We start from the raw sequence: 25,478 nt of genomic DNA, 5'->3' as shown, positions 1-25,478 counted from the left end.
GATGATGATTTAATTAGTAATATTTTATTTACAATATTAAATCCTGACCAGGATATCAGGAAAAAGGTAAACTCATACATTTTAGTGGGACTGCAAATTAGTACAGCCCCTTTGAAAACAGTATGAATATTCCTCAAATTCTAGGAATGGATCCTCTATATGACCCAGCAATCTCACTCCTCAGTATTTATCCAAAAGATCTAAAATTGGCATATAATTGTGAAACAACCACATCAATGTTATAGCAGTGCAATTCATGATAGCCAAATTATGAAACCAGCCCAGGTGCCCATCAACAGATGAGTGGAAAAGGAAAATGTGATATATATACACAATAGAGTTTTATTCAGCTGTAAGGAAAAATGAAGTTGTAGCATTTTCTGGTAAAGGGATGAAACTGGAGAACATCATGCTAGGATTAATAAGGCAGACTCAGAAAGGCAAAGGTAGAATGTTTCTTTTATTTTTGGAAACTAGACTAAAATAAGGGAAGATAAACAAGGGAAAAACCTCATAAAAATAGAAGAGAGATCAGTGGACTAGAGAAAGTGGATTGAGGAGGAGCGAGGAGGAACAGGTAAAGAGAGAAATGATAGAATGAAATTGGCTACACTATCCTATGTACATGTACAAATGTACCCCAGTGAATTTCACCTTTATGTATATCTATAAAGCACTATTTAAAAAGTATTATAAATGTATAGAAGGAAGACAAATAAAATTGAGGAAAGGGAATAGGGAATAGGATTTTATATATAATTCCCCCCACACACACACCAAACTGTTATTTAAACTTTTAAAGCCTATGTGAAATGTAAAATCCTCCCCCCCCCTGCAAAAAAAAAAACACACACACAAGAGAAAAAACAACACTACCTACATTTCTCCCAAATTTATATTTGATTCCAGTACACACCTGAAGTGGCACTGGAATTGAACCCAGGGCCTCATACATGACAGGCATATGGTTTACCACTGTGTTATATCCCTATTCCTGCTTCTTTTTAAATCTCTGTAATTATTGCTTCTGATCTGATGCCTAAGTTCCCTGGATGTTTCCTTATTGAATTTGTTTCTACCAGATTTATTATATTTTTAAAAGTAATTTTTTAAATATTTTTTTCTAAAAAACGTATATGACTTAAACCATTGAAAATAGTTTCTGAAGAATCATTATGAAGTTCTCATATGAGTAAATAGCTAGTACATGCATTTTCTATGATAATGCCAAAATGTCAAAAAAATTCCCAAAACTAAGAGCTAGCACAAATCAGCAACTTTTTCATTATTTCAGCTTAGTTACCAGGCAGAGAGTGTTTATTTTTAAATAATTACTATAAATATTTAAGTGACAATGAATATCCTAGATGCATTCACACAAACCAAGGAATTCAAATATTAGCTGTGTGAAACAGGAAATCCTATTTGCAATGCCCCAAAGCAAAGAAGGTAATTGAAGTATTCTCTAAAACACATGCCTATTTAAAAAAAAAAAAATCAGTGTGGAGATGGTATTGGGCACAATTATGATCAACATTCTTTCTATTCACTTGCTCTGCCACTCTCAGTATATTATATTTTATCCTCTGACTTTTTGCTTCTTGGAAGCAAGATGGTCATCATAGCTATGGGTATCGTTACCACTTAAAGGAGGAAAGGAGGAAGAAGTGATACCAGAAGGAATTGTGTATTTGTATATACTTAGTGTATTTCTCACCTTTTATCATTGAAGAAAATCTTTCTAAAGTATTTTCAAGTCTTCTGCTAACCTTTTATCAGTATAGATTAAGTCACATACTTACCCTTACTTTGAGAGAAGCTGAAAAGAGAATTTTTTGAAAGGCAATTATAATAGTCATGGGTTTTAGACCAATTAAAATGCATCCTTTGGGGTGGGACATTTTGTCTTCCTGAACAAAAACTATTCTATCTGAAAGAGAAAAAATGTCTATGGTAGGAATAGATTGCATGTTATAGAAGCAGTAAATTGGTTAATGAAATGTGTCTTTTGCACAGTAATAGAAATCTAGCCCATGTTCTTATAGTTAAAAATGCAGAAGTGGATCTTGAATCCATATCATTAAACTTAAGTCCAAATTCTCTTCCTATATGTCTAAGATATTTTGAGGGAGAGACCAGCATTTTCAGAAGACTTATCTGTATTTTAAGATATGAAATTCTTCTCTTAATTTCTAATGTAAAAGGGAAAAACAACAACCATATTGTTTCTTATATCATAATATCAAGAGAGAAAAACTGAATCCAAGTGTATCACCAAGAGCATCTAATACATCAAATAGTGGCAGGGTTTTCTAACTTCACAAGGTTCTTTAAATACTTCAGGATGATCCAACATGGCCGCCGAGGAAGCAGCGATTCCAATGTCTCCACATTAACGGGATCAGAAAGACCCATTGGAACAGCAGCAGTCTACCTACTGAGGAACTTCTAGCAAAATTCCGTTAAGAGGGGACCTGCCGGGAATTGGTAGGTTTATTAGAAGTATCAGTTTGTCCCAGACAAGTGGATCTTGGCCGGCCACGCAGGCGCGGAGGTCCAGTCCCACAGCCATCAGCCTCTTCTGCAAGCGGCCAGCAGCCCAGAGCGGCACGGCCCGCCCGAACCCGCAGACGGCACCCGCCATCCCGCCGTCCCGGGGAGGCCCTGCTCTCGCTCTGCGAACGGCCACCACGCCTGCCAGGCTCGTAGCCACGCGGCCGTAGCTGCCCGGCAATACAGGCGGCCCCCCGGCGGGTGCAGAGGTACAATCCCGTGGCCACCAGCCGCTTCAGAAAGCGGCCGGCGGCCCCGAGCGGCGCGGCCCGCCCAAACCCGCAGACAGAACCCGCCATCTCGTCGTCCCGGGAGGCCCCGCTCTCGCTCAGCAAACAGCCACCCCGCCCGCCTGGATCTTAGCCACGAGGCCGAAGCTGCCCGGCTCTACAGGCAGCCCCCGGTGGCCCGGCACAGCGAGAAGTGTCCCCGCCTGGCCCAGCAGACAGCCCGTGCCCTCCCGGCTCTACTAACAGCCCCGCCCACCCGGCGAACGGCTCCCCGCCCTGAGACAGCGTGAAGGGAATCTAACCAACCCTTTATGAAATAGTGAACTGGGAACTAAAACCAGAGATTGTGTCAGACCAGAGGCAACCCAGTTCCACCCCTCCCTTCGGACACTCCGGGAAGGAGCCAGGGGCCCGCCATAGCAGAGAGGGGAAGTCACCAAAGTTCGGCCAAAGAGATTCCTTCCCAGTGGAATCTACTTTAGCAGGTGTGTGACTCCCACCCACACCAGATACAAACAACCGGGAAACTTCAAAATCTCTCCGTGGGCGTGACCGTAAGGGCCAAAGGACTCTCGACCCCCAACTCCCCCTACTTCCAGTGACGAGGGCATGACTGTAGGGGCAGAGGGAAGCAGAGAAGACTCCCCACCCCCAAATCCCCCAACCGCGAACTGAGAGGGTGTGACGGTAGGGGCGGAGGGAAACAGAGGACACTCCAGACCCCCAGCTCCTCCTACCGCCAGCAGTGTGGTTGTGACTGTAGGGGCTGAGGGAAGTAGAGGGGATCCTCGACCCCAAACTCCTATTACCACCAGCAGCGACACCAATGGTCTTAGCTGCCAGATTCCGAAGGTGTGCCCACCAAAGGGGTCCGGAAAAATTAAACAATTGACTCCCAGACCACAGCTCCACAGCACTGGGGCTTAGATGAATGAAAGCGAGAGTGCTCAGTAGTTAGGGAAATAGAGCACTCGGTGGGGCTGAAAGTGTAACCAAATCCTTGGGGAACTGCCTCCGGTGAGCAGGACCTGGCTGGCTGGCAGGAGGAAGAGGAGGAGGGGCCGTAGAAGTGAAACGGCTCTGGACCAACAGGATTGAGAGACTCCCAGGAACCGCCTTACAGGGATTGCTGTTGACACATTGAGGGCAAAACTCAGCCCAGAGGGCACAGCTTTGCCTACGGGAAGAGAAGAAAATGGATCTCTAAGACCTAATTTTATTTCCTATTTCATTTTAATTTTTTCTCTCCCTTTTCCCTCTCTCTCTCCCCTTCCAAGTTTTACTGCTGTTTCCATTCTCTTCTATGCTATCTATCTCCCTCTCCTTCTTTCTTTTCAAGAGCACCTACCTTCCCCTTCCCCCCAACTTTCATCCCAAGCATTATGTCCTCCATTTCGCGTAACTGTCTAAATACAAATAGGTGTGCGCCCTCCCCCCGCGCCTGCAAGGTAGCCAGACCTGCAACCCACCAGCAGGTCAGGCCCAGCAACCTGGGAGTGGCAGAGCCGCCCCACGCGCCTGCAAGGTAGGCGCATCTACTACCAACCAGCAGAACAGGCCCAGCGGCCTGCCGAAGTGGTAGGCACAGTGCCCCAATTGGAGGAGGAGCAGAGCCCCTGCCCGCGCCTGCGCGGGAGACTTTGCAACTATACAAGAGTAATACAAATATATGGGGGAAAATTCAACAACACAATAGTCTCAGTAAGCAGAAAGAAACGTGAACAGTATGAAGAGACAAGGAAAGAAAGGACCACATGCAATGCAGGTCAACTCAACGTTAGAAGAGGTAATATCTGCAGCAGATGGAATGTCAGATAAAGAATTCAGGAGATACATGCTTCAGATGATCTGGAGTCTCAAGGAAGACATTAGACAGCAAAATCAGACAATGAAAGATCTCTTCAACAATGAAATACATAAACAAATCCAGGAAGCAAAAGACCAACTATACAGGGAGATAGAGGTTATAAAAAACAAACAAACAGAAATCCTAGAAAGGCAGGAAGCAATAAACCAACTTAAAAACTCAATTGAGAATACTACCAGCAGAGTAGAACACTTAGAAGATAGAACATCAGACAATGAAGACAAAGTATTTCAACTTGAAAAGAACATAGACAGCTCAGCATGACTGTTAAGAAACCATGAGCAGAACATCCAAGAAATATGGGATAACATTAAAAGACCAAACTTAAGAGTCATTGGGATACAGGAAGGCACAGAGCTCCAAACCAAAGGAATGAGCAATCTCTTCAATGAAATAATTCGAGAAAACTTCCCAGACTTGAAGAACGAGACAGAATCCCAAATCCTAGAAGCCTACAGGATGCCGAATGTGCATAATCATAAGAGATCCACACCTAGACACATTATAATGAAGATGCCCAACATACAGAATAAGGAGAGAATTTTAAAAGCTATAAGAGAAAGGAAGCAGATTACATTTAGGGGTAAACTAATCAGGATAACAGCTGATCTCTCAACACAGACTTTGAAAGCTAGAAGATCCTGAAATAACATATTTCAAACACTGAAAAAAAATGGGTTCCAACCAAGAATTGTGTATCCAGCAAAATTAAGCTTCAAGATGGAAGATGAAATTAAAACCTTCCATGATAAACAAAAGTTAAAAGAATTTGCAGCTAGAAAACCATCTCTCCAAAAAATCCTCAGCAAAACATTACAGGAAGAGGAAATGGAAAATAACAATGAAAACCAACAGTGGGAGGTAGGACAGTAAAGGGGGGAAAATAATCAAAGAGGAAAACAAACCATATTCAGTAACATAAATAAACAAATATGGCTGGAAGGATAACCCATATCTCAATAATAACCCTAAATGTTAATGGCTTAAACTCACCAATTAAGAGACACAGGCTAGTAGAATGGATCACAAAACATGACCCAACAATATGCTGCCTACAGGAGACGCATTTGATAGGAAAAGACATACATAGACTGAAGGTGAAAGGTTGGGAAAAATCATATCACTCATATGGACTTTGGAAACAAGCAGGAGTGTCCATACTCATATCAAATAAAATAGATTTCAAGACAAAGTTAATCAAAAGGGATAAAGAGGGACACTACATACTGCTCAAGGGAACCATACACCAACAAGACATACCAATCATAAATATATATGCCCCAAACAATGGTGCAGCTATGTTCATCAAACAAACTCTTCTCAAGTTCAAGAGTCTAATAGACCACCATACAATAATCATGGGAGACTTCAACACACCTCTCTCACCACTGGACAGATCTTCCAAACAAAAGTTGAATAAGGAAACTATAGAACTCAATAACACAATTAACAACCTAGACTTAATTGACATATATAGAATATACCACCCAACATCAAGCAGTTACACTTTTTTCTCAGCAGCACATGGATCCTTCTCAAAAATAGATTATATATTATGTCACAGGGCAACTCTTAGACAATATAAAGGAGTAGAGATAATACCATGCATCTTATCTGACCATAATGGAATGAAACTGAAAATCAACGATAAAAGAAGGAAGGAAAAATCATGCATCACTTGGAGAAAGAACAATAGGTTACTGAATGATCAATGGGTTATAGAAGACATTAAGGAGGAAATTAAAAAATTCTTAGAGATAAATGAAAACACAGACACAACATATCGGAATCTTTGGGACACATTGAAAGCAGTTCCAAGAGGAAAATTCATTGCATGCAGTTCATTCCTTAAAAAAAGAAAAAACCAACAAATAAATGATCTCATACTTCATCTCAAAATCCTAGAAAAAGAAGAGCAAAACAACAGCAAAAGAAGTAGAAGGCAAGAAATAATTAAAATCAGAGCTGAAATTAATGAAATTGAAACAAAAGAAACAATTGAAAAAATTGATAAAACTAAAAGTTGGTTCTTTGAAAAAATAAATAATATGGACAGACCCTTAGCCATGCTAACGAAGAGAAGAAGAGAGAGAACTCAAATTACTAGCATACGGGATGAAAAAGGCAATATCACAACAGACACTTCAGAAATACAGAAGATAATCAGAAATTATTTTGAATCCTTATACTCCAATAAAATAGAAGATAGTGAAGGCATCGATAAATTTCTTAAGTCATATGATCTACCCAGATTGAGACAGGAGGATATAGACAACCTAAACAGACCAATATCAATTGAGGAAGTAGAAGAAACCATCAAAAGATTACCAACTAAGAAATGCCCAGGACCGGATGGGTATACAGCAGAGTTTTACAAAACCTTTAAAGAGGAACTAATACCAATACTTTTCAAGCTATTTCAGGAAATAGAAAAAGAGGGAGAACTTCCAAATTCATTCTACGAGGCCAACATCACTCTGATTCCTAAACCAGACAAAGACACTTCAAAGAAAGAAAACTACAGACCTATATCTCTAATGAACCTAGACGCAAAAATCCTCAATAAAATTCTGGCGAATCAGATACAAAATCATATAAAAAAAATTGTACACCATGATCAAGTAGGATTCATTCCTGGGATGCAAGGCTGGTTCAATATACGGAAATCAATAAATGTTATCCACCACATCAATAGACTTAAAAATAAGAACCATATAATCATCTCGATAGATGCGGAAAAAGCATTCGACAAAGTACAGCATCCCTTTTTGTTCAAAACTCTCGAAAAAATAGGGATAACAGGAACATACCTCAACATTGTAAAAGCAATCTGCGCTAAGCCCCAGGCTAGCATCATTCTGAATGGAGAAAAATTGAAGGCATTCCCTCTAAAATCTGGAACAAGACAGGGATGCCCTCTCTCACCACCTCTGTTCAACAAAGTTCTCGAAACACTGGCCAGAGCAATTAGACAGACGAAAGAAATTAAAGGCATAAAAATAGGAAAAGAAGAACTTAAATTATCACTATTTGCAGATGATATGATTCTATACCTAGCAGACCCAAAAGGGTCTACAAAGAAACTATTAGAGCTAATAAATGAATTCAGCAAAGTGGCAGGATATAAAATCAACACGCATAAATCAAAGGCATTTATGTATATCAGCGACAAACCCTCTGAAATGGAAATGAGGACAACCACTCCATTCACAATATCCTCAAAGAAAATAAGATACTTGGGAATCAACCTAACAAAAGAGGTAAAAGACTTATACAATGAAAACTACAGAACCCTAAAGAGAGAAATTGAAGAAGATCTTAGAAGATGGAAAAATATACCCTGTTCATGGATAGGCAGAACTAACATTATCAAAATGGCGATACTACCAAAAGTTCTCTATAGGTTTAATGCAATGCCAATCAAAATCCCAATGGCATTTCTTGTAGAAATAGATAAAGCAATCATGAAATTCATATGGAAAAATAAAAGACCCAGAATAGCAAAAGCAATGCTAAGCAGGAAGTGTGAATCAGGTGGTATAGCGATACCAGACTTCAAACTATACTACAGAGCAATAGTAACAAAAACAGCATGGTATTGGTACCAAAACAGGCGGGTGGACCAATGGTACAGAATAGAGGACACAGAAACCAACCCACAAAACTACAACTTTCTTATATTTGATAAACGGGCTAAAAGCATGCAATGGAGGAAGGATACCATCTTCAACAAATGGTGCTGGGAAAACTGGAAATCCATATGCAACAAAATGAAACTGAATCCCTTTCTCTCACCATGCACAAAAGTTAACTCAAAATGGATCAAGGAGCTTGATATCAAACCAGAGACAAGGCATCTGATAGAAGAAAAAGTTGGCTACGACCTACATACTGTGGGGTCGGGCTCCAAATTCCTCAGTAGGACACACATAGCACAAGAATTAATATCTAGAATCAACAAATGGGACTTGCTCAAACTAAAAAGTTTTTTCTCAGCAAAAGAAACAATAAGAGAGGTAAATAGGGAGCCTACATCATGGGAATAAATCTTTACTCCTCACACTTCAGATAGAGCCCTAATATCCAGAGTATATAAAGAACTCAAAAAATTAGACAATAAGATAACAAATAACCCAATCAACAAATGGGCCAAGGACCTAAACAGACACTTCTCAGAGGAGGACACACAATCAATCAACAAGTACATGAAAAAATGCTCACCATCGCTAGCAGTCACAGAAATGCAAATCAAAACCACCCTAAGATATCATCTCACTCCAGTAAGATTGGCAGCCATTATGAAGTCAAACAACAACAAGTGCTGCCGAGGATGTGGGGAAAAGGGTACACTTGTACATTGTTGGTGGGACTGCAAATTGGTGCAACCAATTTGGAAAGCAGTATGGACATTTCTTGGAAAGCTGGGAATGGAACCACCATTTGATCCAGCTATTCCCCTTCTGGGTCTATTCCCTAAAGACCTAAAAACAGCATGCTACAGGGACACTGCTACATCGATGTTCATAGCAATACAATTCACAATAGCAAGACTGTGGAAGCAACCTAGATGCCCTTCAATAGACGAATGGATAAAAAAAATGTGGCATTTATACACAATGGAGTATTACTCTGCATTAAAAAATGACAAAATTATAGAATTTGGAGGGAAATGGATGGCATTAGAGCAGATTATGCTAAGTGAAGCTAGCGAATCCCTAAAAAACAAATGCCAAATGTCTTCTTTGATATAAGGAGAGTAACTAAGAACAGAGTAGGGAAAAAGAGCATGAGAAGATGACTAGCATTAAACAGGGATGAGAGGTGGGAGGGACAGGGAGAGAGAAGGGAAATTGCTTGGAAATGGAAGGAGACCCTTAGGGTTATACAAAATTACATACAAGAGGAAGTGAGGGGAAAGGGGAAAATAATACAAGGGGGAGAAATGAATTACAGTAGAGGGGGTAGAGAGAGAAGAGGGGAGGGAAGGGGAGGGGGGATAGTAGAGGACAGGAAAGGCAGCAGAATACAATAGACATGAGTATGTCAATATGTCAATCAGTGGAAGTGTAACTGATGTGACTCTGCAATCTGTATACGGGGTAAAAATGGGAGTTCATAACCCACTTGAATCAAAGTGTGAAATATGATATATCAAGAACTATGTAATGTTTTGAACAACCAATAAAAAAATAAAATAAAATCACATCTTAGCAGACTACAGCATAGCTAGGAAACTGCTTATGTTGAAGTACTTATATAGAAAAGCCAGAACATACATATCTGTATTTATCAAAATTGAAAATAATGAAAAATGATTATGAAAGCTTCTAAATGCTAAATATTTGATGATTAAAAGATGTTTGATAAAGCAAAAAAAAATTGTAATGATCAAATGAGTACTTTGATGCCACTAGATGCGAGAGGGATAAATTTTCTCAGTTTATTTGAGCCTGTTTCTAAGGAAAGGATCATATACTAATTCATTGGATTTCAAAATAAAATTGCCTCTCACTGGAAAGAAAAACACTTCAGCTCTAAAATGTAAATACTTTGGACAAAGCTTAAAAAGTGAGCCTGCCTCCAAAAATAGAAGTGTTAGGTAAATATTAAATGACATTTATACTTCATTTTTAAAAAGAACACCCTTCTTATTCAGTTCTTTGCTTAAAGAGCAGGTAATTACAGAAAATACTCCTGGTAACTAAGGCAGATTTTATCTACTCAACAGTTAATCAAAAAATAAAACATAGGGCTGGGGATGTGGTTCAAGCGGTAGTGCGCTTGCCTGGCATGCGTGCGGCCCGGGTTCGATCCTCAGCACCACATACCAACAAAGATGTTGTGTCTGCCGAGAACTGAAAATAAATATTAAAAACTCTCTCTCTCTCTCTCTCTCTCTCTCTCTCTCTCTCTCTCTCTCTCTCTCCCTCTCTCCTCTCTCACTCTCTCTTTAAAAAAAAAAATAAAAAAAATAAAACATAACCAATGAGAGAAATTTTCAATGCAATCCCTAAAGAATTTTTGGCCTTATCTATGAATTTAATGTAATATGTCTTTTCTTTAAGGAAGAACTATTGGAATAAAATTGAAATCATTTTTAAATTAAAAAAGTGTTCATCACATTTCATATTTACCCCATCTTGATATTTCTTGAGCTTCTAATATTAGTTCATTTTGCACATAAATGAACTGTAGTTAAATGCTAGAAACTATACATCCACTTAAAGTTCTTAAAAGTTTTTATATGATGAAATTCCCCTAGAGGCTAAGAATAAGTTAGGAACAAGAATACCAAGTAGATAGTACTTTGTATTGCTAGTTCATTTTTCATTAAGTCAACTTGCACATTCTGGTTTCACAGTTCCATATGATTCATATAAATAATTCACATTCTTGATTCAAAATGTGAAAATAATTGGTGAGAGATTATTTGCGATATTTTTTGTTTCCAATCTTGAATACATCTCCTATAAAAGGCAGTCTTGAATATTTTTTAAAACATCACATTCTCATTATCCTCCTTATGTGTAATTATTCTCATCTCTGTGTGATTTACAATTGGTATATTAGCAAGGTAGATGGGAGAGAGTGGAGGTTGGGTTGAGGTAGAAAAGACTTTTATTTCTGGACATACTTATAAGCCTCAGTTTGTTCACCTGTAAAATGGTAATTAATGCAAATTGCTAAATTACAAGGTTGGTATGAGGATTTGACATAACACAGGTGAAGTGAATATAAGTGATCCTCAAAACAACTTGAAATTTAACTGATATAATTTTTATAGTGAGAAAACTGAGTCTTATAACTATATGCAAAAATTGTGTGTATAAGTAATAATTGAGGGCTGGGAATGTGTCTCAGAATAGAATGTTTGATATATGGAAGGCTCTGTTTCAAACCTCAATGGTGCAAAAATGAATGAATAAATAAATGATAAAATAGTATTATAGTAACTTTTAAAGACATTCAGAAATCAGATTTTCAATTTTTCCTTGTTTCCTGCAAAGCTTAGATTTTTTGTTAAGTAATCCATAAAATGATGCTCTAAAAGCTTGTAATATAATATGAAAAGAGAAATTGTTAACATTTACATATTTTCTCATTATTCACTTAGTTAGAAAATATATCTGATAACTTCGTGGTTTTTTTTTTTTTGTGTGTGTGTGTGTTTGTGTGATAGTAATTCACAAAGATTTTGGATGTAACATGCAGCCAGTTATATGACATGTAATCAAAACCATGTCTGTTAGAGATATGAGGGAATAAAGACCAAATCATAACAGGGTATGGAAGTATAAAATAAAACTCTCAGAAGATTTGTATTATGTGTATAATGCTTATTTGATTAATACTTGACCTTTTAGAAAAATATTTCTGAACATATCATGAGTTTTTGAGCAGGCTTAAACTTTGCTCTTTCTAGTTTGCTGGTTAAATTTGTTTCCTTTTTTTGTATCAATATATCATACTCCTGAGAGATTTTTAGCTTTTAACTGTCTATAGAGGTATAATTTAACTCTTATTATTACATTTAAGATGCATGATAATCTACCTTCAACTTACTGTTTCTTCCTTCTCTCAGACTATACTGGTCAACAGCATCATGACTTTTGTAGATGGACCCCTCCTGCCCTGCAAAGAATTTGAGCTGAACTTTTTTTTTCCGCTTTGGCTCACACTTTTAATATAAAAAATTCACTGATATACAAAACTGTGAAAGTGTGACAATAACAACATATGAAATCCTGTGACTAAAAGTCCCCTTGAGTGCACTCTAGGGCACAGGCACCTGCCCAAACAGATTCTTCAGTGGAAACATAAACTAATGTAAACCAGGGCTACCAGGAAGCACCAACATGTGTGTTCTCCATACTATCAATCACAGACCGATAGCTCCTCCAAACGTTCAGTAACAAAATGTACAGCATCTTTCCAGGAACAGCAAGGCAGACTTACTCACGATGGACCAGCATGAATAAACCCAACAAAAAAACTACTGCATACTTAAATTTAGGATAGTCATTCATGAGGATCCTCTCAATTCCAATCTAAGGAACAAATCCTCTGGCTCTACCACAACATCTTTTTTTCTCTAGCCGGTGTTGTTCTTGTTTATAGAGGACTTGGTCATCAACAGCATTATTATCTCGTTTGATCAAAAATTTGATATGCCCATTTTGCTTTTCGTGAATCTTCAAGACTCGCTGAACTCAGTGACGGGACTTTCCTTCTATTCCCCAAACAACAATTTCTCCCACTCATATGGGAGTTTCAACTCAGATTTGATAGAAGGAGATCTCCTCTATGAAATGCAGGTTCCATGTTGCCACTGCCTCTTGTTCATCCACCACATAATGTCCAAGAAGTCTGTAGAGACAGCTTGGCGGGACTGCTAGTGGGACACCCGCAGGAGGGAAGTACTAGATGACCTTCTGGGGGAACCGCTGGTGTGCTGGCGGGGCTCACCTGGCCTGAACTTTTTGTGTTTGTATTTCTAAAGCATGGGATGTCCTTTTTATTCATACTTATTACACAAAAATCATTTTCCATAAAGACTTTTCCAGTCTTTCTTAAGTCTTAAAATCTTCTGCTTCTTATCAGTTGCAAGATATGTTGGATCTATGCATTTCATTCTACCTTATGTCTTATTATAGTTGTGTCTGTCTTCTGCTCGAGTGCATCAATGTCTCGAAGAAGGCCATATTATATAAATTTCTGCATGATCCACATTATCTATCAAAGAGTATTGTACATTCTCAAGAAGTAATTACAGGGAAAAAAAACTTAATTAATATTGTGTTTGTAATGCTATATTTTGCCGACTCTCTTTTTCACTTGAAAGAATGTAAGCTCCATGAATGTGACATACTTGGACCTCTTGTTGACAGACTTGGATCTGTTGTCTTCACTAAATATATTCCCAGTGCCTGAAAAAAGTATTTGCAACACAAAATCATACTATTTACTGCCTATAATAATGCACCTGTATTTATAAGTTAAATAATTACTGAATAAAATCAGGACTATTTCAAAATTAATTTGCCATTTAATAATGTTAATAAAGTATTATTTTAGACAGACAGCTTTGACCATCTATAACTAGCTTTAAGGAAAGAGTGTCTTGATTTAAAAGAATATCATGATGACTGATAACTGAAGTGTTGTTCAATCATTTCATTTAACCAGATAGAGTTTTCACACACATTTATGAATTTTATTCACCAACACAATCATTCTATTTGCTCATGTACTATTCAAAATGCAAAATTCATCCCTAATTAGACAATATAAAAACCAACAAATAGGGCTGGGGATGTGGCTCAAGCGGTAGCGCGCTCGCCTGGCATGCGTGCGGCCCGGGTTCGATCCTCAGCACCACATACCAACAAAAGATGTTGTGTCCGCCGAGAACTAAAAAATAAATATTAAAAATTCTCTCTCTCTCTCTCTCTCTCACTCTCTCTTTAAAAAAAAAACCAACAAATAAAATATGCCAACTAAATGTATTTAGGAAGATTTTTTTTTAGCACTGATTTCTGAGATAAACAGATATTTGTGTTCTTTTTTTCTATGTGTGTGCATGTGTATGTGTGTGTGTGTGTGTGTGTGTGTGTGTGAGAGAGAGAGAGAGAGACAGAAAGAGAGAGAGACAGACAAAGAGACTGATTTGTAACTAATATAGGGACCCTATCCTTACCTTTTATATATTTAATAGTATTAACTAATATTCTTGGTGGAAAATGTAATACTGGACATTGGTGAATCTTGCAATATGGAACGCTTATTTTTCAAAGGCAGTTTGTATGTAAAATATGATTATATTAAAAAGCCACTCTGTTAGAAGGAAGCTTTTAATCTTTTGGTGAATGGCTTTTGACATATGAACAATTACTAACTTGCATATTTTTTACAATGAAATATTGTATGTATGAACATATTTTTGTTGTTTTAGTCAGCTTTTTCTTTGCTACAAACAAAAGACCTGACAAGAAAAATTAGAGAAGGTAAAGTTTATTTTGGGGATCACAGTTTCAGAGGTCTTAGTCCATAGACTGCCTATTCTATTTCTTGGGGCCTGAAGTGAGGTAGAATATCATGGCAGAAAAGTGTGACACATACAAAATATATACCCAAAAGACACACCCCCTTATGACCCACCTCCTTCAGCCACATACTACCTGCCTTCAGTTACCACTCAGTTAACCCCTATCAGGGAATTAATTCACTGATTGGGTTAAGGCTCTCATAACCCAACCATGTCACCACTAAACCTGCTTGCATTATTGCACTCATAAGCTTTTGGGGAACACCTAATATCTAAACCATAAAACATTTATACACATGTATTCTTCAGAAAGAATGAGAGGAAAATATATTAATATCTGAGATTTAATTTTGAAACTACTTTACTTTGCAAAAGGTCATTTTAGGCAGGAAGAGATAGTGTTCCTGTAAAGTACAGCTTGCTATCTGTGTGCTAATTGAGCTTATCTCTTGCTTGAAACAGAATTATCTGTTCTTAGGCTTAAGAAAGGCTGTTATATTCAGTACAGTGGTATTTACAAAGGATCTAGCTTAGTAGACACTTTATCTTTCTCTGTGGTTCCTTGTCTTTGTTAGGCAGAAAAGAATTACAGAGTATTATTCTTAATTCGCAGAAAAGGTGTGATATTTTACTAATGAAATGAAAATGATTGCTGGAATATGTTTACATGTTAATAAGTGGCAGAAACTCAGAGAGAAAAACACCTTCTGATTTTTGTTCTCATAATTTCTCTTTGGAGATCTGTACTGAAATAACTTGCCCTTTTATTATAATTCATGTAAATAATTCTGAATATTTCATTTACATTTCCTTTTAGAATTACTTCCTAAGTAAGACATGTCAAGCCTACAGAATCCTAGCTTTATATTAAGCTAAGTTCAGAAAAAGAGTAGTTTACTGAAACAGCACAGAAAGATTCCTTAAATTGTTCTGTCGCTCCTAGGTTTCCATTTTTCCCCCACCCCAAATCCATAAAGTGTTTGAGATATCAGGCCAATTACTACTAACTCCTCTAATTACCATAGAATAATATTTTGAGAAATAGAAATAAAATAGAAAGCTACAAGTCTCCATATTACTCTTTCATTTTTTTTTCTCCCTGTTGAAATAAGTAGCTGTTATTACCAAGCAAGAAAACTGGCTTTGGCATGATAATAATGAGTGGTCAACATTGTCCTGAAATGTAAAAGTCTCAGAAGAGTAATTAGTCACATGGGAAAAGGGGAAAGAGTTGGAAAAAACTTTACAACGGCCAAAAAATAGAATATAAATTGGAGTGGAAGCCGCATTACTTTCTTGATGACAGTGAGATTTTTAATTGTGTTACTTAAATATAAAATAATACTCATTTGTCTCTACAACTACCCAGAAAGTCAAATGACATATAAAATACAGGATACTCAAATTTGTTCCTAAATATCAGATATTTGCTGTTAATCTGAAATTTACATTTAGTTTGAAATCTTATAGTTTTATTTTCTAAATCCAGAAACTCTACATGGAGACACACTATATTTTAAGATATTAACTCTACTAGAAATCTTCCCCTGTTTTCTGGGTAATACCATAGCCAAGGGAAAAGAATCAATACAGTATCCATTTCTAAGAAGGATAAGTATGTCCATTTCTAAAGACTCACATATTTCAAAAATAGGTTGACCAGCTGCAGTAATATTTCACCCTTGGAAAATGATCCATTTTTGCTCTTGAAGAGGTTCTTCTAGACATGCTAAGTGCTTTATTGGTTACATAAGGTGTCTTACTATTATGCAACTTTTTATTTCCTTAGAACTTAGATCACAAGTAGCAGGTTGCAGTGTAACTACCCCATATTTTTACTATTTCTCAATCCCACCCCTCCAGAGTGCTGGGAATGGAAACCAGAGCCCATGAATACTAAGTAAGTATTGTTAGAGGTTTACAAATAATGTAGCCATTGAGCAATGACTGCCAGGATACTCTCAGATGTAGATCAAACTATGATTTCTAGATGAGCATGACCAAAGGTACAGAGGTCTGCAGTCCAGTGGCATCAGCCCTATCTTGGCTAACTGTTAAATCACCACTTATCCTTAATATATGCAAAGCACTACATGTACATAGTCAAACCATATTCAAATATAAATTGAAGAATTGAAAATATGAGTTACGTTAGTAATAAAGGTCAAATTAGGTTGAGTATTACAATGGTCCTGTGTACAACCTCAAAGAATATGGGCAAATTCTCTCTCTCTTTCTCTCTCACTCACTCACACACACACACACACACAGAGAGAGAGAGAGAGAGAGAGAGAAAGAGAGAGAGAGAGAGAGAGAGAAAGAGAGAGAGAGAGAGAGAAATTTCTACTGGATGCTTTTATTAATAAGAAAGTATATAAATAATACAATATGAGATATGAATATGTGGGGCCAACAGAGAAAAGGAAGTTTATCTTTTGTATACCTTAAATTCATATTTAATAATTATATGCATGTAGGGGAAGAATACTTGGTTAACATCTTTCTTTAGTACCTAACTCAGTACCTGTCTTTTTATAAGTAACCAGCAAATGATTATTGATTGAATGAATAGATAGATGTTCTACCTTCAATGAGTTAACAGTCCAGTGGAATAGATGGTTATAGAAAGGCATAAAAGTAGCACTCCATTACTGGTGTCATGATAAAGATTGTCATATGTTACATATTAATATGAGGCAAATGAGGAGACACAAATAACAATCCTACCTGGGAAGCCAGAAAGGCGTCCTGAAAAGGTTGACCTGTGAATTAAACACAGTTATCCCGGGAAAGTATGTGAGAGGATGAAGAGTGTGTAGAGAGACAGCTGGATGTGAGAAGAAACCCGTGTCATGTGGTGAACTTCAGTGAAGTAAATATTTCTGAGGTGTAAATTTTAATGAGAATCAGACAAAAATTGAAGCTGGAAAGTTTCAGGGCCTCATTTTATGTCAGATTAAAGAGCTTGGACTTTATTCTATAAACCACTGGGAACCATTGCAGATTTTAAGCAGGACCTATAAAGGTCAGATATGCCATTTAGGCAGAACATTTTTCCAATTATGAGGGAAGTGGCTCTATGAGGGGCAAAATTATAGGCAAGGGGGACAATTTAGGTAACTGTAATAGTAATCTAAGGATGAGATGATAAGGGCAGAAAAGTTACTGGCAAAAGTGGTTGACCGAGGGTGGGGGTTAGGATATAAATGTTGAAGAAATGTTATAGAGGTAGGAGTAATAGTGCTTGGTGATGGATGTAGGAGTGAGGAATCCAGAAATGTCTGAAAGACAAGTTATAGGCAAGGATTTGAAAATTTGGGGAAAATTGTATATTTTTGGAACAAATGAAATAACACTTATCAACTTCAGGGTGAAATGGTGCAAGTGTGTGAGATTGCCTTAAAGAGCACCAGCAAGATTGGACAGTTTTAAAGAAAACAGAAGCCTAGAGAGGTCAAAATTGGAAGTTCAGGAAGAGAATAGGAAGAGAAGGGGATGATGATCAGAGAAGATAGAGGAGAAACAGAAGAATATGGGTCAGGAAAAACAAGAGTGTAGAGAAATTTGAGGCAAGAATAACAGTGCCAAATATAGTACAGAAGTTTGGGAAGATATAGCTCCATCCAAACACCTTTTAGAATATCTCTGTAATACATGACTAAAAACAGATTCATTTAATTTTATTATCCTTGTTTGGAGAACAGATTGTAAATCAGAAAGGTGATAGCCACTGGCCAGTCGTGACATTTGATAAAGACTTTTTGCCCTATTTAATGTATTATCTAGCACAATTTTAAGATGCACTAATTAAAATTTAAATGACACCTATTTTAAAATGTTTTCTTGCTGCATGTAAATTTAGAATGGGTTATTCAAGTTCCTTTATCCATCAGGAAATTAACTTACAGTTTACAATGAACTAAATATATACTGGATATCCATCTAAATTTCTTGAGAGAAACCATATTCTATTAAGTGTAAAACAGATTATCTAAAAAATACTTGTTTATGCATACTTGCATGAAAAAAAATATCCAGGAGCCTTTTCAGAAGTATTATGGGATAATCATTAAATATAATTAATCATACTTCATTTCTTCAAAATATGATATTTGTTTATGACAATTTTACTTTTAAAATTGCATTATAGACACTGCCTACTTAAGAAGTTCTATATGAGAGAAAGGGAAGTTTACTGAAGATTAGCAGAAGAAAGATAAGGAAAGTGGGGCATGAGAAAGGATCAGAAAACTCAGAAGAGCTAGTTTCATAATGTTCATAAATTAGAAGTAGTGAGGCTAAGAGAGAAGCCTCAACTCCACTTATTTATTTAGACACATGAGCCTCCTGGCATTTGCATGCCCATAAATTTCTTGTTGGATAAATCTTCCCTTAATGGCAAGTTAAATATCATGCTCCATGGCCTTCTATCTGTCCATCCTGACTTCTCATCTCTGTATCACTAGCTGTCACATCATCATCCCCCAAATCTTTCCTCTACTGATAATACCTAGATTCTTGTCACTTGTAAAGTCTAACAACTTAATACTCTGTTGAAACACTCCTCATACTATGCACAGATGTTGATTGGTGGGTAGCAAAAGACATTCCATGTCTCCTTCCTAGAAACATAGCCCATCATATAGTTAAAAACAAACATTTTCTTTTTCCCTAAATATTACAAGTTGCACTGAAGCTTACTATTTTCAGTATAAAGGATTTATTTTTTCACTGTATAATTTATTTTTATTTATTTCTGATTATTTGCATTTTGTACTTACCATGACTTGACTGTTCCCTTTAATATAAGGCGAAGCTGGGAAAAAAGTGATTTGGCTTTTGTGGTGTCGCTGTCCTTACCCTTGGGCTGCTCTGCTCCTCAGCAGCTACCTTTAACCACTGTACTCTAACCATGGGGTTGTTTTGCTGAACACCACTGAGGTCAGACAAGGTCAGTCTTGGTTTCTCCAACTAGAAACCCCAGCTAGTAGCTGCTCTCAGTTATCCAAGGATTAACCTGATTCCCCAGAATTTGCATTTACTGAATCATAATAAATGCCTACTGTTTCTTGGGAATCAGAATTCTCTCTTCAAATGATTGCACTTGCTATAATATTTGGTGGGGTTTTCTGCAAGTTATTCTATTGGGGGGGGGAAGCTAAAGCCATTTTGTCTAATGTTTAATTCATCCTGCCTGTGTTTTTTAGAATGGTGTTTAGTCAAAGAGTAAAAATACAAATGGCATACTGGTACATGGGTCATAATTCAGACATTGTTGATGTACTAAGTAAATATTAGTCCTGCCAATCTCATTTACTGTTATGAGTTTCTTGAAGAAATGCTTATTGGCCATAGACAATGTTGAAACAAACCTTTGGAGTTTTTATTTCCAAATACACTTAAAAAAATGCAAGATTATTTTAGGTAGAAAAAAAATGTTGAAATCAGTTGAGTGTTATCAGTTGATTGCCTTGTGGACAAGTCAACATCACATAGTGGTTAACAGCAAGAACTCTGAAGCCAAATCTGCCTGAGTCAGAATCTTGGTTCTACCACTTACCCACTTGGACAAGTGATGTCATCTCTTACAGTCCCAGTTTGTTTTCTTTGAAGATAGTGCTAGTAATACTACCACTTTAAGAGATTAAATGGTTTAGGAATTAAGGAAACACTGTGCTGGTAGGTAGCTCTATAAAAATCTGTCAAATAAAATAAAAAAATGGACAATGGTTTATCATTGTCAACTGCAAAATTAAATAATTTCTAAAATTTCTCTGATCATACTTCACAAGGTGGAGTCAGTGTTCACTCCTTTGTGTTTTACCCCTGTCTCTTTCTTACCTCTTTGGGTCCTTGTCATAGAGGCAATAGCCTGATTGGTTTATATGACTCTTTTACTGGACTTTGACAGCACAGATTGTTTTATGATCACATATTTGTCTCAGGAGACTGTTAAGAAAGATAATAATATTTGGGTCTTAATAAAGATTCATGTTGAATTGAAGAATGCTTTCTTATTTCTAATCTACTATGTGAATTCTTATTATTGGTTTATTCCTCAGTATATCACAAAATATTTCTCCCTATTCTGGCTTTATTTTTTCTTATACCTTCAATTCCCAGGACTCACTGAGTCTTTTTTTTAAGTGAAGATTTATAACTCATTGAATATACACTAAAATGTCACTTTTCATATATTATCATTAACTCCAAACCATGTGAATTTGGGCGGTATTGGAAATGAGGAAATTGAAGGAAAAAAGTGCATAAATTAATTAAGATTCCATAGTTAGAGGGAAAGCTATGTTTTTGAACTTTGGATTCAGCATTTTTTCCTCTATCTCCTTTTTTTCCTTTGTCTCCTGCAATCAATCCCTAGAGGAAGTAGCCACTTCAGAACTATTTGTAGAGAACTTTTAGCAGGGAAAGGCAACATCAGAAAGCACAAACATTATGAAGGTTTGAACATGGAGGAGAGTGATTGCTTTTACTAAGATGGGCTAACTGTTCCAACACTCATAATTTAATCTCAAATCAGATTTTTCTTTTTACAAATTCAACACTTTTGCTATTTCCATTTTCTAATGCTGATTGTCAACCAAGTGATCATTTAAACCCAAGAACTGTAATATGAATATAAATCCATTAAAACCCCACAATTTCTAATAGGTTTCCATGGAAACACAAAACTGTGACCCCAAGATTCAGTCATTTTTTTCTTTCCTGTTGGATCATTTGTAGTGAAAACATGTGTTTCCAAACGCACTGAACACACTCAGAAGAGGCTATTCACTTAATAGCACCTTTTATTTCCAAAATAAAAGGATAGATCTAACACTATACTTAAAAATATAACTATAATCTGGAAGATATGTAGTAGTCCTCAGTCTTCCCAGACGAAGTCTTTGACAAATGTGGAGATCCAGTTGTGAATTTCATGTGCTCATTTCCTTTATGTATGGGTGGTATTTCTTCTTATTTTAATTTTTATTATTTTTTTTAACAAGAGTCCATGATAAAAGTTAAACCTAGCAGGACTTCATCCGAAGTCTGTAGGATTATCCTAAATCACAATATTTGTAAGTAAGCCAAAATTAAAATAGGATAGAAAGAAAGAAAATTGAAATCAATTTTACATGCTCTATAACTTCTTCTCACTATCCTCTACAGAAAAGAAAGCTGATTATTTCACATTTGTTGAAAACATGTTAATTCAGAGCTGTCTTATTTTGAAATGTACACTAAAACACAAAATTTTCTTGTAAGGGCTGGGGATGTGGCTCAAGCGGTAGTGCGCTCGCCTGGCATGCGTGCGGCCTGGGTTCGATCCTCAGCACCACATACCAACAAAGATGTTGTGTCCGCCGAGAACTAAAAAATAAATATTAAAAATTCTCTCTCTCTCTCTCTCTCTCTCTCTCTCTCTCTCTCTCTCTCTCTTTCCTCTCTCACTCTCTCTTTAAAAAAAATTTTCTTGTAATATCGATTAGGAAAATATTGGGTATGAAAAAACTCACATTTTGAGTATTTGTTTATGATTGTCAAACCTGAGAACTTAGGATTTGAAATTTATGATCCCAGGTAAATAAAAAAAATTTGATGTATTAATAACATATTTCTAACATATATTTGAAATAATAATATTTTCATAACACAATGATGGTCAGAAAAGCTTCAATTAGGAAAAAGCTAAAATACACAACAGATAATATTAGATGCACATGCATATGGAAAATTAAGTATTATTTCTATGTAGTTTTCATAAAAAAATCTCTCTCTCTCAAATACCTTCCACAGAGTATTTGATATCTAATAGTTTGCTTCAGGCTCCTGGCATCTAGTAGCCATTTCTATTTTGCAAATATAACTTATCTGCACATGAATATAATGTAAGAGAATTATAAATTCAAATTATGTTAACAATGAACATATTTGGTGGAATGTGTTAAATAAATTGCAATTTGAGTCTATCAGTAACCATATGATATTATTAAAAAGTATGGCAACTGATGTAGGGGCATAGCTGTTTATTGTGTAGAATATAAGCCATACAGCATATTTACTCTATTTAAAGTAGAGCATCTAAATTGTATTAATATAGATACTATATGAGTACTGCTATAATAAGCCCTACACTATGATACATGCTATCTAATGTTCTTGTCATATTTTTTCACCACTGTGACCAAAAGGCATAACAAGAACAATTTTAGAGGAAAGAGACTTTATTTGGGGCTCTTGGTTTCAGAGGTCTCAGTCTATAGATGACCAACTTCATTACTCTGAGCTAAGGTGGGACAGAACATCATGGCAGAAAGGTATGTTAGGAAGAAAATAGCTCAGGACATGGCAGAACAGGAAATAGAAAAAGAGAGTTCTGCTTACCAGGAAATAATATAAACCTGAAAGGCATGCACCCAGTGATCCACTTCTCTAGTCACACCCTACTTACCTACAGTTACAGTGCAGATAATTGATATCAGTGTATTAATCCAGTTTAGGTTAAGGTTCTCATAATCCAATCTTTTCACCTCTGAACTTTCTTGAATTCTCTCCTACATAAGCTGTTGGGGGATACTTTCTATTTAGAGCATAACATATACATTATCTTAAAAAGTCTGTCATTGAACCCTAATTATTTATTACACATGATCATGGAGCTAAAACAAAGGAGATTCCAGATTTCTGAGAAAATAATATTTCTAAAAGGAAAACAGAGCACTAACTCTGCTAAGGATTTCTATGAAGGCTTTCTCAGTCAATATAAGAAATAATCAGATCTTATAGATATTGGTATGATTACTTTGTAGAGGGAGAAAATTTAGGAAGATATTTAAAAATTCATACAATTATTAAATGCCAAACCTGAATCCAAACTCAAGTTTTCTGACCTCAAATATGTTACAGATGATAATATACACAACATAGTGAACAACTGATCAATGAAAAAAGAATTACCATGGTCTCTAATGGTTATAAAACACTAAGTTGAATATGCTTGACTTTAAATTAGGTTTGAAAAATAGCTCAGCTTTTTGAAGTAGGGAGGGATGATATCTTAGTAAAAACTACAGCATAAACAAAGGCAAGAAAATGTTGAACCCTGAAATGATGGCAGAGCATATATGTTGTCATTGAGCTTTTCCTAAATGAAGGAGGTAGAGAAAATGTACATTTCAATCAGTTTGCAGAGAGCTCCTAGCACCAGGCTAAATCTGCAATAAATAAATGCATGTTGAATTGTGTGGCAGATAAGCATGGGAGAGATGGAGAGCAAAGTGCAGGGCATGTTTTGATTATATGTTGCAAAATAAAGCATGGTTAGCTTATTCATGCAGGTGGGAATACTAGCAGAGTAGGAAAAGTGGCATTTCTGTCCTCAGTGTGCTCCAAGTACATTTCAAGGGTAATTTTCCATTGCAAGTATTACTCAAAGCACTAGATAATTATGTTATTTAAATATTCGAGTAATACGGTTCTGTAAAGGAGCTTTTGGGCAAACATATTTTAGTTTAGTCATTAAAGTAATTCAGTTTTTCTAGAATCTATGACCTACCACCAGCAATGGAGCATTTCTAAGGCCTTCTGGGCAGATGTAATAGACAAGACATTGTTGAAGACAAATTCCTTGCAGAGAAAGATTTTTGAAATCCTGCAGGGAACCAAGGAAACTATACTCCCAAACACTCTCCCCTGCAGAGAGGGCTCTGTCACTGACTGTCTTTTACTCCTTAAAAAAAAAAACACTTTGAACCTGGAAGTGATAACTATTGTTACCTTATAAATAAATTCCCACAGAAAATTATGGAAATATTGATGGTTATATTACACCATGAATAGTGGCTCTATTTTTTTTTCACTTTTATCAATGATATTTTATTATTTTAACTTTCCTTTGGAGGCTTTTTTTTTAAATTGATACATAGAATTATTCATATTAAGGAGGTATCATGTGATGTTTCAATACATGTATAATTGTATAGTGTTCAAATCAGATAAAACATACCTATCTCATATATTTACCATTTCTTTGTGGTGCAAACTTTTACAATGCTTTCTAAATATACAGTGTATTGTCTTTATCTTCTTAATAATAGATATTTTGTTTTCATAAACATAACTTCTCTCAATATACAAATAAAATGTTTATTTGCAAGTGAAGATGCATTTTCTAAAAGTCCATTCACTATACATATTTACAGAACACATACTCTGCTATACAATTGTGCTGGATTCTGGGGTTATAAAGTAAAAGGCATAATCTTTTTCTAAATAATGCTCAGTAATGCAATGAATGAATTAATGATTTGTTCAGTTGCTCTTTCTCGTATCAGAAAATGTTTGAATTCCTACTCTTTGCAGGATCATATGTCCAATTTACCTGTAAGATTTTCCTTGTTCATTAAATTCAAGATTACTTCAAGCAAAAACTCTTAGGTTTATATGGTGTGGATAATCATGAAAAGATTATATGATACACTCACCTCTGTTCTTTCCTCACATGACAGGAGAAAGAACTTAAGTGATGTCATCTGTTATCTTAGATTTTAAAAATGTTTAGGTGTGAATGAGATTTGTACTAGGAAAATGGTTCTAGGAATAAGGAATTATATATCTAGGAATATTATATATATCTAGGAATATTATATATATATATATTCCTACAACCTATATATTTATATGAAATTCCTAATACCTAGGAATACTGCATATCATTTTCAGGACGTAATAATTTTTACTTTTCTTTTGGAAATGCATTTGTAGAGTTTGATTATAAATATTA

General features: G+C 36.2%; 1 protein-coding gene and 1 pseudogene across 2 annotated transcripts in view; one reads left to right on the top strand and one right to left on the bottom strand.

The window, feature by feature from the left end:
- Nucleotides 1-25,478, top strand: part of LRP1B (LDL receptor related protein 1B) — a gene marked incomplete at its 3' end in the record, with an annotated part of 1,847,377 nt that overhangs the window by 35,347 nt on the left and 1,786,552 nt on the right. The gene's annotated exons all lie outside the window — the stretch shown is intronic.
- On the bottom strand, nt 12,603-12,972 carry LOC308630721 (signal peptidase complex catalytic subunit SEC11A-like; annotated as a pseudogene). The gene has a single exon. The product of its transcript is annotated as a signal peptidase complex catalytic subunit SEC11A-like (transcript).

Source organism: Spermophilus citellus (assembly GCF_964194105.1).
Source record: "Spermophilus citellus genome assembly, chromosome: 11".
NCBI classification, from domain to species: Eukaryota; Metazoa; Chordata; class Mammalia; order Rodentia; family Sciuridae; genus Spermophilus; species Spermophilus citellus.
Note: the sequence above shows the minus strand (reverse complement) of the source record. Positions and strands in the feature narration are given on the sequence as shown.